At 43.0% G+C, this 16,179-nt stretch overlaps 1 pseudogene; it reads left to right on the top strand.

Annotated features, from left to right (window-relative positions):
- Nucleotides 1-4,086: 4,086 nt before the first annotated feature.
- LOC106576045 (uncharacterized) lies at nucleotides 4,087-7,677 on the top strand (annotated as a pseudogene).
- Nucleotides 7,678-16,179: the final 8,502 nt, after the last annotated feature.

Raw genomic sequence — 16,179 nt, 5'->3', positions numbered from 1 at the left:
GTTACTGGCTAGCTAGGTCTTCAGCCATCTGTCAGTACTGCTGTTGGTCAATTTCATCAACAGATGATCAGGTCTATATAATTATCAAACATACATTAGTAATGGAAAGGAAACACAGACTCTTTGTTTAAGTATTAAAATTATCCTTTAGTAATACAATTGTAGGCAGAAGTTGGTTCAGAGTACAGTATATGATAGCTCTCCCCAGCTTCTGCAAAGTGTCTAAGACATCCTGTAACTTTTATAGCCTCCCCAGTTTCCCTTGCGTGACTTTCCTTGGCAACAACATTTTAATAAATCTAACCTCCCCCTGACAGCAGCAACCATCTTGTCAGCAATTAAAAGCTCAGAAGTGGGTTTGACTGAAACTTGACCTTTCATCACAAGTATAGGGTCATAACAAGGTGAACGAGTCTAAGCATCTTCTGACAGGTGGCTGTTTTCATCAGGCCTGCGGCAGCCTTGTGTTCTCAGAAAACCAGTCGTATTCTCAGAACCTCAGATAGCCACGGTGGGGCCCAGACAGAAGGAGTATGAGCATAGGCGGTTTCCGCCTTCTGATAGTGTCTGAAGGGCGCAACACTCAAAACAGGTTTTAACACACACACAGAGGTCTCCTGAGAGGAGACCTTACAGTTTCTCATAACACAATGTATTAACCCTTTAAAGGGTATGAGGCCTTGGTTTAACCCCTTCACTGTAAACCACATTACAAGAGACATGCCAAATGGGGGATGTATAAAATATTTTTGACATCATTGGTGCAATTTCAATGTTGTTTTGAGTTGCTTTGTGTATCACCACATTTGCTTGAGATGTTTTTACTGCAACACTGCATCCACATTGCTTGACATAGGCGTTTCAAAGAGCTGTCAGTCAAGGCGAGCTCATGAATATAAGCTCCCCGCCCACTCAGCCTGTCTTTTCAAACTTCCTGGTAGTTAGCCATGAGAATAAAAAAAAATGCTGAAATGTTTAGCATTTTTATCCAAAACAAATCTTATGGGTGATATTTTAGTAATGCAAAATACTGTTTTACATGGGAATCAGAATGACTGTTAGGGTCCTTTAAATCATAACTAGCGCGCTTGTAGAACATGGGATCTTACATTGGATCTATCTAGTGATCGAGTGGAAAGTCAATCTGTGACTAGTTGATCCTGTGGGCTGCAGACATCTCATCTATATGTATGGCCTAGTTATGAAGGTTCTCAGGGCTCTGGGGGTAAGCCCACCTGCTGTCATTCAGCACAACACACTCCAGTGGCAACACTTCCTGCTAATACAGTAGAACCCTGCTGTGTCTGCCTTGGGTCCATTTTTACCATATTTACCTCTGCAGGCAGATAACACTATTTCATTGGCCATAATCCCAGCGGGCTCTAACAGCTACAGGAGGCTTGGGGGTGTGCGTGTGTGTGCGTGCGTCTCCCTCGCCCTCATGGTATTTTTGGCATACAATGTATGTCAACAGTGCAGATACAACAGTGCCACATCAAAGTACAGTTTTGTTTCATGTTGCTGCCATCTGGCCTTGAACTCAAACTGACAATTGTGTTGCTAATTTGTATCACAAATAATGTTCCATGTTTCAATCACAGTTATTATAACTCTTCCATCCATTAGCAGGGTCAGGCCATGGTAAAATTGGTCCCTTTGGAATTGCTGTTTCTAGTACGAACAGTTACTGGTAGCTTACATGTTATTAGAATTGAAGCATGAACTGAGCTGCCATGTAAATATGTTGTCATCTATAACAATTACATGTCTATAACTTAGTTCAAGTACTACTGTACATATTCTCCTGGGTTCTGCCCAGTGACCTATTGTGAAAACGACTTGGCTAAATCTGTCTACTTTTATTACTCTAGGCCAGTCAGAATCCCCGTGCTGGACATCATGTTTAACTAGGGAAAATTGCAAACATTTGCAGAACCACAACAATACATTTGCCTCCAAATCTAGGAAATTGAGTATGAACATGAATGCATGCACACTCAACACACACACAAAAACATATTTCATGCTCTCATCTAATTTCCACATTCTCCAGACCATTATGATGAAAAACGTTCTATTATGAAAGTGCGTGGGTGGGGGGGTAAAAACCCCCAGAAAGGATAACAGAAGAGATACACAGTCAGGAGAGGAAATGAAATCACTATGGTCAGGGTATAATGTTCCGTCAATAACAGACAGGCTATGTGAGTTGATATAGGCCACATCGAATAACAGCTACTGTAGGTCTTCTGCCCGGTTTTCCTCTGAGTGCTGCAGACAAAATACACAGGGAGTTATCTTGAATTTACTTCAACGACAGACTGTTCTGTTCTGACATCTTGATGAATACCTAACGGAGATGAGAATTCATGTCATCTTTGACAAGTTAGTCATATAATACTACATGTTATTCTCACAGAGGGATCACACTGGCATTCAGTAGTGTGCTATTCAACAGGAACGATTCACCAATGTAATGCTGTATGACTGTCATATTATACCTTCATACTGTGTCAGAATAGCCCTGATATATCATAATATATAAGCATAACACATCTGACAAATCCCATTGCACAATATCCATTCCCTAGGCTTTTATAAAGTCATATTATAATGACCGGCTATTATCATGTCATCTTAGGTATAGATGGTAGGAAGCACTGAAGGACGGTGGCTTAGACAAGCGTGTGTAGGGAGGCTACGGACAACAGGCAGAGGAGGAACTATTTCCATCTCATAAATGCAGGCTCATAGAGATAACCACAACAATTGGTTAGCGGATAATTGGCATCTTGGTGGCCTCCCTTTAACTCTCTTAAGTGTTTTTTTTCTCTCTCTCTCTCTCTCTCTCTCTCTCTCTCTCTCTCTCTCTCTCTCTCTCTCTCTCGCTCTCTCTCTCTCTCATTGCAGTTACCATGACGACCAAGGCCTTCCCTTGATTCTAACCTAAGGAGATTCTCCCCCCCCTTTCTCTCTATGGTGACCAACACAATATGCAGATCTGGGAGATAGCGTAGGTACACACGCGCACACACAAATGCCCAAGAGTGGGAGGATCTTATCATATGAAAAGATCCCTGTCAGGCTGTGATGCATGTTCAGACCTTGAGGGGCAAGTGCGGTTGGGGACTAGGATGAGAGGGACAAAAAGACTGCCATTTCTACATAGATCACAGGTGGGTTCACTAAAATACCTTCCTTTGGAATGTTACAGGGGACAGTTTTGTTCTCCTACTCCCACTGTGTCAACTATATACTGACATTGAGCAGATTCTGAATGAACAATCAGCATTTGTAGCATTAAGTGGGAGTTTTGGAAAACTGCACATAGCAGTGGATAATTTCCAAATATCAATGTATTCAGATATGATACATGAATCAATATTAACTTCACTGAGACCTGAAAAATAACAATCATGAACAGTTGCCGTGCAATCCATGATCATGAAAACCTAGAAACCAGAAGTGGTGTTTAGTTGAAAACTGACAATAGAGAAACATAGTCGATTACCAAAAAGACCTAGTCCTTGTAATTGAAGTTGACAGCATGCTGGAAGTACTGGTTGAGCAATCAGAGAAGCCTGTTGGAAATGTTGGTTTGGATTGGTTTGTTTGGGAGCAGTGCCTTCTACTGACAGACTAAAATCACTGCAAGCATACACTTTTTTTCCCCTGTAGCTTTTAGATAGATAGTAGATACTCTGTGTTCTGTTTTCTGGTGGTTTCCAGAGAAAATTATCATATTAGTTGCCACTAAAGCAAGTTAAATCTATTTATACTGAAAATATGTTTATTATTTTAATGGAAAAGTCAACCAGTCCATGTGTGTCTCACTGAGGGCCATGGGGGCCAGAGGCAGTGCTCAGTGGCAGATGGGTGACTAGATAGACTCCCTGAAGAATGCAAGTGCAAGACCACACTGGCCCAGCACAGTGATAATCATCACAGATCTAGAGAGGGATGGAATGTAATTAGAGGTAGGAGGAGCTATAAGAGGACAGTCTCATTGTAATGGCTGGAATGGAATGAATGGAATGGTATCAAACACATCAAGCATATGGAAACCACATACTGTATTTGACTCCGTTCCATTAATTCCATTCCACCCATTACAATGAGCCTGTCCTCCTATAGCTCCTCCCACCAGCCTCCTCTGAATGCAATACACATATTTGTTTATGGCTGAGTCTCAATCTACTCATTGGGCTCCTTAAATCATGCCCCCCCGGATGCACATTTTGTATTTTGCCCTCAAAGAGTTGGTTATTTGAATCAGCTGTGTAGTGCTAGGGCAAAAAACAGTGCACCCAGGAGGGGCCCCATGACCGAGTTTGGGAAACTGTCTTAAGTGACCTACTTCCTTTCATCTGAAAGACATGGTCAGTTCCTCTTGGTCTGTAGGGAAGGAAAGGAGACAAGGAAATTAATCTACCTCAGGTCCCTCAGCTTGACAGAATAGGCTGGGTGGATATAGGCCTACGGTGGTTCAGAAAGTCTAGGTGGGTTCTACTCCACTTATTCTGTGGTCCCAAAAAGAGACGGAGGGTTTCGACCGATTCTGGACCTCCGCAACCTCAATTGGTACTTAAAGGTACTGAGGTTCCACATGCTGTCCCCAGCCCGCGTGTTGCAGGCCGTGTACAGGGACCAGTGGTTTGTGACACTGGACCTGAGGGATGCGTATTTCCATGTTCCTGTTCATCCAGCTCATTGGCAGTATACCTCTGATTTGCTTTCGAAGGGAGGGCTTACGAATTCATGGTTCTTCCCTTCGGCCTCTCCTTGGCACCCCGTACTTTCACAAAGTGCATGGACGCTGTCCTGGCACCTCTCACGTCCCGATGGTTGTTGAGCCTCAATTACCTGGACGATTGGCTGATTTGTGCCCCAACCAGGACCCAGGTCCTGTCAGATAGAGACATGCTCCTGACCCACATCGGCGGGCTGGGTATTACTGTAAACAACAAGAAGAGTCGTCTGACGCCAACCCAGAGGGTGGCCTTCATTGGCATGGAACTGGACTCAGTCCTCATGAGAGCACCCCTGCCCACCAGAAGGTTTCAGTCGATCTTATCTTGCCTTGACCACTTTTGGCAGTGGCGGATGGTATCCGTCCTAACCTGCCAACGCCTGTTGGGCTTGCTGACGGCGGCCTGGTTGTTGATTCCCCTGGGCCTGCTCCATCTCCGGCCTCTTCAACGGTGGTTCAACTCCCACCGGCTGCACCCTAAGCGCCACCGTCACCGCCCGCTGCGGGGGACCGCACAGTGCCTTGGGGCATTGTTGAGGGGATGCTGTCACTCCTTTCTCTCAGGTGGGGTGGAGATGCTGAGGATGTGTTGCCGGGAGCTGGTCAGCACAGACGCCTCCCAGTTTGGCTGGGGGGGGGGTGTGACCAAGGGCAGGTCGGCCAGCAGCTGTTGGCTACCCCCTTGGAGTGGCAGGCACATCAATACACTAGACATCCGAGCTGTACTGCTGGCCCTGCAATCTTTCCTTCCACATCTGAAGGGAATACATGTCCTGGTGAGAATGGACAACACCACAGTGGTGGCTTACATCAACCATCAGGGGGACTGAGGTCGCACCGCCTCCATCTTATGGCACGGGAGCTCCTTCTCTGGGCTCAGGGACGTCTAGCTTCTCTACGCGCATGTACCTGGCATCCTGAATGTGGCAGCGGATATGCTGTCAAGGGAGGGCCCGCCATCTTGGGACTGGAGCCTACATCCCCAGGTGGTGCAGCACCTGTGGAACAAGTTCAGGAAGGCACAGGTGGACCTGTTTGCCTCCCTGGACTATGCGCACAGCCCCCTGTGGTACTCCATGTCGGAGCCACCAGGGCCTCTGGGCTTGGATGCTCTGGCTCACGATTGGCCAGGGCTGGAGCTTTATGCATTTCCCCCTTTTCCCCTGATCCAGGCTGTGCTGGACAGGACCAGGTTGGCAGAGCATCGTCTGCTTCTGGTGGCCCAAGATGACCCTGGTTCAGCCTTCTCCTGTTGCTGTTGTCTGGGCCACCTTGGCAACTGCCCCTGAGACCGGACCTGCTGGCTCAGGCCGGGGGAACTCCGTGGCATCCGAGGCCACACCGCCTCAGTCTGTGGGCTTGGCCACTGGAACGGCACCAATGATCCATGTTAGGAGGGTGTAATGAACACCATGTAGAACACAAGGGCGCTGGCTACAAACGCGGCATACCAGTTGCACTGGCGGTTGTTCTGCTCTTGGTGCACTGGTATTGAGGTTGTGCCCGAGTCATGCGGGGTGCAGTATGTCTTCCAATACCTGAAGTCTCGCTTTGATGAGGACTTGACAGCCTCTACACTGAGAGGGTATTTGGCCGCCTTTCGTACCGTTGGAGTCTGCCTCCCTGAAACACATCTCTATGAAGGTGGCTTTCTTGGTAGCGATTACTTCCATGAAGAGGGTGGGTGAGCTCCATGCTCTTTCGGTAAGTTCTGAGTGCTACCGGATGGACCCCGGTGGGAGGAGTATATCTCTCCACCCTAACCCTTCATTCCTCCAGAAGGTTCTGTCAGACAGGCATGTGAACATCCCTTTTATCCTGTCTGCTTGTGACCCCCCGGCAGTGGCGCGGGAGTCTGGGCCTCCCTCCGGCGTGCTGTGCCCTGTGAGGGCACTGGCTGCCTATGTGGAGCGGACACGGTCAGTGAACAACAGACCAGCTCTTTGTCTGCTATGGTGAGAGAGTCCTGGGGGCTGGGCTATCAAAGCAGAGGCTCTCTCACTGGATCGTGGAAACGATTACGACAGCATACCGCCTGGCTGGCAGGCCAGTGCTGGGATCTGTGGTGTCACATTCAACACGAGGTGTGACTGCGTCCTGGGCTCTACTGAGAGGAGTGCCCCTCGCTGATATCTGTGCTGCAGCCAGCTGGGCTTCCTCTTGCACCTTTGCTAGGTACGATCGGGTTGGTTCTGGGTCACCTCTCCTTCCGGGGACTGTGCCGGGATCCCCCCTTCCACATTGACAGCCCCTGTGTCTCGGTCCCGCGCTGGGACTTCGCAGCTGGCTAGCCAGGTCCCTCTAGCACCGGCTAATCTGGTACGGGTATACCAATATATTGGAGTGATCCAATATAGTGAAACATAACGAAGGTTACGTAGGTAACCACGGTTATGTTAGCTATATGGATCACTCCAATCCTCTATGGTCCTAGAGGCGCCTCAAAAATGATGTAGAGAACGTGTGTCACGGCCATGGGATCTATATATAGGGGCGGACCCCAGCCGTGTCACGGGAGTAAATCTGTAAATCCTCGGAGAGATACCAATATATTGGAGTGATCCATATAGCTTACATATGTAACCTTAGGTTTTTAATCACATTAAACGGAAAACAAGCAATTGTTATAGGAAAAGAACTTAAATGTTTCTAAATATGGTCACTGGCATCTGCTCATCTTTCGTTCCATGGTGGGCATATGGACATGTAGCCTACACGAGGGGGTTTTACGCTCTTCCAAAATAATAACAGGAGCTGGCTAAAATAATGTAGCATAGATAAAAATGGGATGTCTGCTGTTCATATTCTTTGCTAGTTAGTTATTAGCCCAGTTGTAGCTAATTTCTAGTCAACAATGGGTGAGTGGTTGCTTCCTAAAGAGCACAAAATGTGTGCATTTCTAGACATCTTTGGGCGGCAGGTAGCCTAGTGGTTAGAGCGTTGGACTAGTAACTGAAAGGTTGCAACATCAAATCCTAAACTGGCAAGGTAAAAATCTGTAGTTCTGCCCCTGAACAAGGCAGTTAACCCACTGTTCCTAGGCTGTCATTGAAAATAAAAATGTGTTCTTAGCTGACTTGCCTAGTTAAATAAAATAATCTTTGAAAAGCATGTCAAGTAGAGCTTTTTTTTATGTCTTAAAGGGTCAGTGTTGTATTTTGTGTGGTCTTGAATAAGCTAAGTAGCCAATACAATGGGCAGAGGGTACCATCATTTGTCTGATTCTCTGTAATAAAGGTATGGGAATAATAATGAATGCTATTTTGTAAAGTGGTTTCTTGCATCAAACACCACAACATTTTCAGTTACCTCCTTGTCTGAATGACAAATGGCTAAAAAGGTTCATGTCAAACCCTTCATGTTTTTTCAAAAGTCTCATGGAATGTAGTCCTACTTTGAACAACACATTTGTGGCTACTGTAGGCTGAATGATAGAACAGCTATTTCCATGTTAAAATGTTATGGGATACATTTTTCTCCATTGTTTTTGGTGGTAGGCCTACATTATGATAAAATAGCCACAGTAGCCTATTTCACCACTGTTAAAATTGTAACTTAAAGCGGGTACAGCAATTCACAGTAAATGCGCGCTGGAAGTTGCACAGAATATTCACAACATTCAAGTTTGCGCTCAGCAGACTTTTTTGAAGGATCCTTGCACTTAACATAAACTTGATGCCAAAATTCAAAGATCAATGAAAACATTGCAAAATACTGTGTTTTGTAGGTAAATAAATATTTGTATACAAAAAATAGAAAGAATACATACAGTGCCTTCCGAAAGTATTCAGACCCCTTGACTTTTTCCACATTTTGTTAGGTTACAGCCTTATTGAAAAATGAATTAAATAGTTTTTTTCCTCAGCAATCTACACACAATACCCCATAATGACAAAGCAAAAACATTATTATTATTATTTTTTTTTTACTAATAATAAAAAAAACTACAGAAATATCACATTTACATAAGCATTCAGACCCTTTACTCAATATTGGAACTATTTTTCAGCGGCAGGGACCGGGAGACTAGTCAGGGTCGAGGGAAAGATGAATGGAGCTAAGTACAGAGAGATCCCTGATGAAAACGTGCTTCAGAGCGCTCAGGACCTCAGACTGGGGTGAAGGTTCACCTTCCAACAGGACAACAACCCTAAGCACACAGCCAAGACAACACAGGAGTGGGTTCGGGACAAGTCTCTGAATGTCCTTGAGTTGCCCAGCCAGAGCCCGGACTTGAACCCAGTCGAACATCTCTGGAGACCTGAAAATAGCTGTGCAGTAACACTCCCCATCCAAACTGACAGAGCTTGAGAGGATCTGCAGAGAAGAATGGGAGAAACTCCCCAAATACAGGTGTACCAGGCTTGTAGTGTCATACCCAAGAAGACTCGAGGCTTACTTATGTAAATGTAATTTTTCAGTTCTTTATTTTTAATACATTTGCAAAAATGTATGACCTGTTTTTGCTTTGTTATTATGGGGTATTGTGTGTAGATTGAGAGGGGAAAAACAATTAAATCCATTTTAGAATAAGGCTGTAACGTAGCAAAATGTGGAAAAAGTAATGGGGTCTAAATACTTCCCGAATGCACTGTATACTGAACAAAAATGTAAACGCAACATGCAACAATTTCAAAGATTTTACAGTTCATATAAGGAAATCAGCCAACTTAAATAAATTGATTAGGCCCTAATCTATGGATTTCACATGACTGGGAATACAGATAATGTATATGTCGGTCACAGACACTGTACCTTAAAAAAAAGGTAGGGGCGTGGATCAGAACCAGTCAGTATCTGGTGCGACCACCATTTGCCTCATGCAGCGCGACACATCTCCTTCGCATAGATTTGATCAGGCTATTGATTGTGGCCTGTGGAATGTTGTCCCACTCCTCTTCAATGGTTGTGTGAAGTTGCTGGATATTGGCCGGAACTGGAACACACTGTCGTACACGCTGATCCAGAGGATCTAAAACATGCTTAATGGGTGACATGTCTGGTGAGTATGCAGGCCATGGAAGAACTGGGACATTTTCAGCTTCCAGGAATTGTGTACGACATGAGGCCTTGCATTATCATGTTGAAACATAAGGTGATGGAGGATGATGAATGGCACGACCTCAGGATCCTGGGCCTCAGGATCTCATCATGGTATCTCTGTGCATTCAAAAAAGTTTGTGCGAAAACCTGAAAAATCTGTCTCCCTGCTTTCTTTTTGTTGTTGCTGTGGTACAGTTGAAGTCGGAAGTTTACATACACATTAACCAAATACATTTAAACTCAGTTTTTCACAATTCCTGACATTTACTCCAAGTAAAAATTCCCTGTCTTAGGTCAGTTAGGATCACCACTCCATTTTAAGAATGTGAAATGTTAGAATAATAGTAGAGTGATTTATTTCAGCTTTTATTTCTTTCATCACATTCTCAGTGGGTCAGAAGTGTGCATACACTCAATTATTATTTGGTAGCATTGCCTTTAAATTGTTTAACTTGGGTCAAATGTTTTGGGTAGCCTTCCACAAGCTTTCCACAATAAGTTGGGTGACTTTTGGCCCATTCCTCCTGACAGAGCTGGTGTAACTGAGTCAGGTTTGTAGGCCTCCTTGTTCGCACATGCTTTTTTCAGTTCTGCCCACAAATTTTCTATAGGATTGAGGTCAGGGCTTTGTGATGGCCAATCTAATACCTTGACTTTGTTGTCTTTAAGCCATTTTGCCAGAACTTTGGAAGTATGCTTGGGGTCATTGTCCATTTGGAAAACCCATTTGCGACCAAGCTTTAAGTTCCTGACTGATGAGTACGATCTTTGTCCCCATGTGCATTTGCAAACCGTAGTCTGGCTTTTTTATGGCGGTTTTGGAGCAGTGGCTTCTTCCTTGCTGAGCGGCCTTTCAGGTTACGTCGATATAGGACTCGTTTTACTGTGGATATGGATACTTTTGTACTTGTTTCCTCCAGCATCTTCACAAGGTCCTTTGCTGTTATTCTGGGATTGATTGGCACTTTTCGCACCAAAGTACGTTGATCTCTAGGAGACAGAACGCATCTCCTTCCTGAGCGGTATGACAGCTGCGTGGTCCCATGGTGTTTATACTTGTGTACTATTGTTTGTACAGATGAACGTGGTACATTCAGCATTTGGAAATTGCTCCCAAGGATGAACCAGATTTGTGGAGGTCTACATTTTTTTTTCTCAGGTCTTGGTTGATTTCTTTTGATTTTCCTATGATTTCAAGCAAGAGGCACTGAGTGTGAAGGTAGGCCTTGAAATACATCCATAGGTACACTTCCAGCTGACTCAAATTATGTCAATCAGCCTTTCAGAAGCTTCTAAAGCCATAACATAATTTTCTGGAATTTTCCAAGCTGTTTAAAGGCACAGTCAACTTTGTGTATGTAATCTTCTGACCCACAGGAATTGTGATACAGTGAATTATAAGTGAAATAATCTGTCTGTAAACAATTGTTGGAAAAATTACTGTAAGGAGTGTGTACTGGCGGCAGAGAAGTCAGGTGCAGGAGAGCAAAAACTGGGTTTCCAACGGCGCAGTTTAATAATAAAAACCACCGGAAAACATAACAAACAATTAATGGGTACAAAACCCGCCGCACACCAGACATAACGTGCACAAGCACTTACAATAAACAATTCCGGGCAAGGACATGGGGGGGAACAGAGGGTTAAATACACAACATGTAATGATGGAATTGAAACCAGGTGTGTGGGAAGACAAGACAAAACAAATAGAAAATGTAAGGTGGATCGGCAATGGCTAGAAGACCGGTGACGTCGACCGCCGAACGTCGCCCAAACAAGGAGAAGGACGAACTTCGGAGGAAGTCGTGACAATTACTTGTGTCATGGACAATGTAGATGTCCTAACAGACTTGCCAAAACTATAGTTTGTTAACAAGAAATTTGTGGAGTGGTTGAAAAACTAGTTTTAACTAGTTCAACTTTATCATTTTGGTATCAAGTATTGTTTTTTCAAATTCTGCCTTCAAGGGTTTTCACAAAATAGAACACATGGCACTTTGCACTTTATTTTAAGGCTCTCTTCGTTGCTGTTACATTAAATGTATACAAATCAATGTAAGAACACAAGGGCATGCTAATTTAAAAGATGTCTAGTTATTATTATTAAACTATGTCTCAATGTTGGAGTTTGCCCCTGGCTGTCCGTAAATTAAAAAAACAAGAAAATTGTGCGTCTGCTTTGCTTAATATAAGGAATTTTATATACAGCATTTACTTTTACTCAAGTATGAGGGTTGAGTGCTTTTTCAACCACTGTACTTAAGTACATTTAAAACCAGATACTTTTAGACTTCTACTCAAGTAGTGTTTTACTGGGTGACTTTCACTTTGACTTGAGTCATTTCTATTAGTATAAGTAAAGTATCTTTACTGTTACTCAAGTATGACAATTGAGTACTTTTTCCACCACTGCTTTTACATAAGGGTGAAACTGAAATGTTGTCAGTTTAATGTTGCTGGTGAATAAATAATTGCAAGCATTATGTAACAAATCTGGAAAATACCTCATTTGTCTTGTCTTCGTAAATTCTACAATATTTTTTTCATTACGGTTGAATGCAAAGATAAACATTCCATCACAGGTATTTTATAAAGACTACCATATACACCTTCAAATATCACTTGCAGAGGCCAGTCAAATAACTCTGTGGCCTTATGTCATCACCTTTAATGATGATTTACTCATGAGTGACATGCACAGCAGTCCCTTTGTCTACACCCAGGCACCATAAAACTCAGAATTGGACAGTGAAGATGCAGTTATAATTTCTACACATTCCACAACTATGAGGGTGAAATCATGGTATGGGTTCTTTCAGCACCTATATTCATATATGCCACCTCAGACTAGTCATCTGCACCCGAGGAGCAAGAGGTCATTTTCATTATATGGAGTGCACTAAAACGAGTGTTTTGACTAAAAAGAAAACTCTTTACAGAGACTGAGGCCAGTGTAATGTTACTCAGCTGATATGTACAGGTATGTTTTTAATCCTGTTTGTAATCCTCATCTAAACTAACCTGTGGATCAAGAGCTTTAGATCCGTCACAGAACACTCACCTGAGGGACATTAACTTTATCACTCACTTACTCACCTCTTAACCATCCAGATCACAGGAAAGTAAGGAATCCAGAAAATGATTTGTTATGGAATGGGCCCGGGCTGTTGCCAATCCCCTACTCCAGGGATGCCGTAGTGCCGCAGGCCTACATTTTTATATTTGTTTAACCAACTTTGAAGACCAGGTGGGTTTTAATTTAGGCAAACACTGAACTGTGCCCAGTTTCCCAAAAGAAGCTTAAGGCTAAGTTCATTGTTAGAACCATAGGATCCTATGGTTCTAAAATGAATATAGCCTCAAGATGCTTTTGTGAAACCGGGCCCTGATCAATTAAGTAGCTAAGTGTGGTGTAGTGGCACTACACTCACCTTGTAAATCCTCTGTGTTCTATGAGTTTCACATCCTAAAGATCACGTGTCAGGGTATTCCTTATGACAAAGACAATGGGGACATTATGTTATGCATTCTACACTACCTGAGATGGAGAATGGGATGTTACATGGTTGTAAAATAGGGGTTTATAATCATCGCTACCCAGCACTGTACGCTGCCTTGTCAATACGAAAAATAAAAGACTTACCACTGTAAGTGTAATAAAATATGTCACTTTTAATAAAAACTGAACAAAATAACAAAACAATGTTAAAATGACTTGCATTAATAACACGAACGCACATTATGCATCACACACTTCATACATTATAAGCAGCCAGACAATAGCAATTATTTACATGACATTGTTACACCAGAGGCACACCAGGGGTCAGTTTTCATGCCACACTTATATCAATAATACACAGGGGGGCACACAATGCCTTCCAGCAGATACTCATCATAAAAGGACATGTGACAGCAAGTTCTGTTAGATTGGAAATAAGAGAGGAGGACGACTATTCAACGCTGGTGTAGATGACTTCTGAGCATCTGTTGAATGGCATCGGGCACACTTTAATAAACACACATCTTTTAAGGGCTATTGCCGTTAATTCTTCATTGCAATGACATGTAAATGTAAATCATGATATGAAAACCATGTCATATTCATTTAGTTATTGACTGTAGATAACAGACTCATCTATGGGTGCATTGCCTTTTACTAACAGAGAATAACTACTTGAGAGACAGCACAGTACATCAAATTTACTGTATGAATGTTAGGATTAAAATTGTAGGATTACATGCAGACATACAGATTAGGTCAAATGAAAGCCATTCCCTTTTTTTGTCTTAATTTCACCCACTTCAGAGTATTAGTGGTAACTACTACTAGCATCACAGCTTGCTGGAATTGAGGTAGTTACTAGATGACCTCACCACTCAATTCTGAATTTCTTCAGTGCTTAATTAACATTATTTGCTTACTGAAATTGTCAATTAACAAATGAGTAAATAAATCACCATGGATGTGTGGCATCCAAATATGGAGGTGTGGCATTCACAAGTTTACAGCATTATACCATGTACACTATAAGTTAACACTAGTAGAAGTAAAATGATTGAATTCTTAGAAGCATAACTAACACTCACAGTGATAACGAGTAAACATTTTGATATATCAACATCATGACCATATTGTAAAAAAAAAAAAAAAAACATTTTTCAGTAAATCATAGTTTTGTTATGGCTTTTCATAGTATTCAGTACTTTGAATTGAAGAAGCATTTCACATTTAACAGAGACAAAATAATTCAAACACACAGGTTTTAAAATACAAGCACATAATTTGGTCCATTTTGATAATAATACCTTACTATGATTGGCATATACAGTGAGGGAAAAAAGTATTTGATCCCCTGCTGATTTTGTATGTTTTCCCACTGACAAAGAAATGATCAGTCTATAATTTTAATGGTAGGTTTATTTGAACAGTGAGAGATAAAATAACAACAAAAAAATCCAGAAAAACGCATGTCAAAAATTTTATACATTGATTTGCATTTTAATGAGGGAAATAAGTATTTCACCCCCTCTCAATCAGAAAGATTTCTGGCTCCCAGGTGTCTTTTATACAGGTAACGAGCTGAGATTAGGAGCACACTCTTAAAGGGAGTGCTCCTAATCTCAGCTTGTTACCTGTAAAAAAGACACCTGTCCACAGAAGCAATCAATCAATCATATTCCAAACTCTTCACCATGGCCAAGACCAAAGAGCTCTCCAAGGATGTCAGGAACAAGATTGTAGACCTACACAAGGTTGGAATGGGCTACAAGACCATCGCCAAGCAGCATGGTGAGAAGGTGACAACAGTTGGTGTGATTATTCGCAAGTGGAAGAAACACAAAAGAACTGTCAATCTCCCTCAGCCCGGGGCTCCATGCAAGATCTCACCTCGTGGAGTTGCAATGATCATGAGAACGGTGAGGAATCAGCCCAGAACTACACGGGAGGATCTTGTCAATGATCTCAAGGCAGCTGGGACCATAGTCACCAAGAAAACAATTGGTAACACACTACGCCGTGAAGGACTTAAATCCTGCAGCGCCCGCAAGGTCCCCCTGCTCAAGAAAGCACATATACATGCCCGTCTGAAGTTTGCCAATGAACATCTGAATGATTCAGAGGACAACTGGGTGAAAGTGTTGAGGTCAGATGAGACCAAAATGGAGCTCTTTGGCATCAACTCAACTTGACGTGTTTGGAGGAGGAGGAATGCTGCCTATGACCCCAAGAACACCATCCCCACCGTCAAACATGGAGGTGGAAACATTATGCTTTGGGGGTGTTTTTCTGCTAAGGGGACAGGACAACTTCACCACATCAAAGGGACGATGGACGGGGCCATGTACCGTCAAATCTTGGGTGAGAACCTCCTTCCCTCAGCCAGGGCATTGAAAATGGGTCGTGGATGGGTATTCCAGCATGACAATGACCCAAAACACACGGCCAAGGCAACAAAGGAGTGGCTCAAGAAGAAGCACATTAAGGTCCTGGAGTGGCCTAGCCAGTCTCCAGACCTTAATACCATAGAAAATCTGTGGAGGGGAGCTGAAGGTTCGAGTTGCCAAACGTCAGCCTCGAAACCTTAATGACTTGGAGAAGATCTGCAAAGAGGAGTGGGACAAAATCCCTCCTGAGATGTGTGCAAACCTGGTGGCCAACTACAATAAACGTCTGACCTCTGTGATTGCCAACAAGGGTTTTGCCACCAAGTACTAAGTCATGTTTTGCAGAGGGGTCAAATACTTATTTCCCTCATTAAAATGCAAATCAATTTATAACATTTTTGACATGCGTTTTTCTGGATTTTTTTGTTGTTATTCTGTCTCTCACTGTTCAAATAAACCTACCATTAAAATTATAGACTGATAATTTCTTTGTCAGT

The sequence above is a fragment of the Salmo salar genome, chromosome ssa17, assembly GCF_905237065.1.
Source record: "Salmo salar chromosome ssa17, Ssal_v3.1, whole genome shotgun sequence".
Lineage (NCBI taxonomy): Eukaryota > Metazoa > Chordata > Actinopteri > Salmoniformes > Salmonidae > Salmo > Salmo salar.
This window is presented reverse-complemented; position numbering and strand designations above follow the sequence as displayed.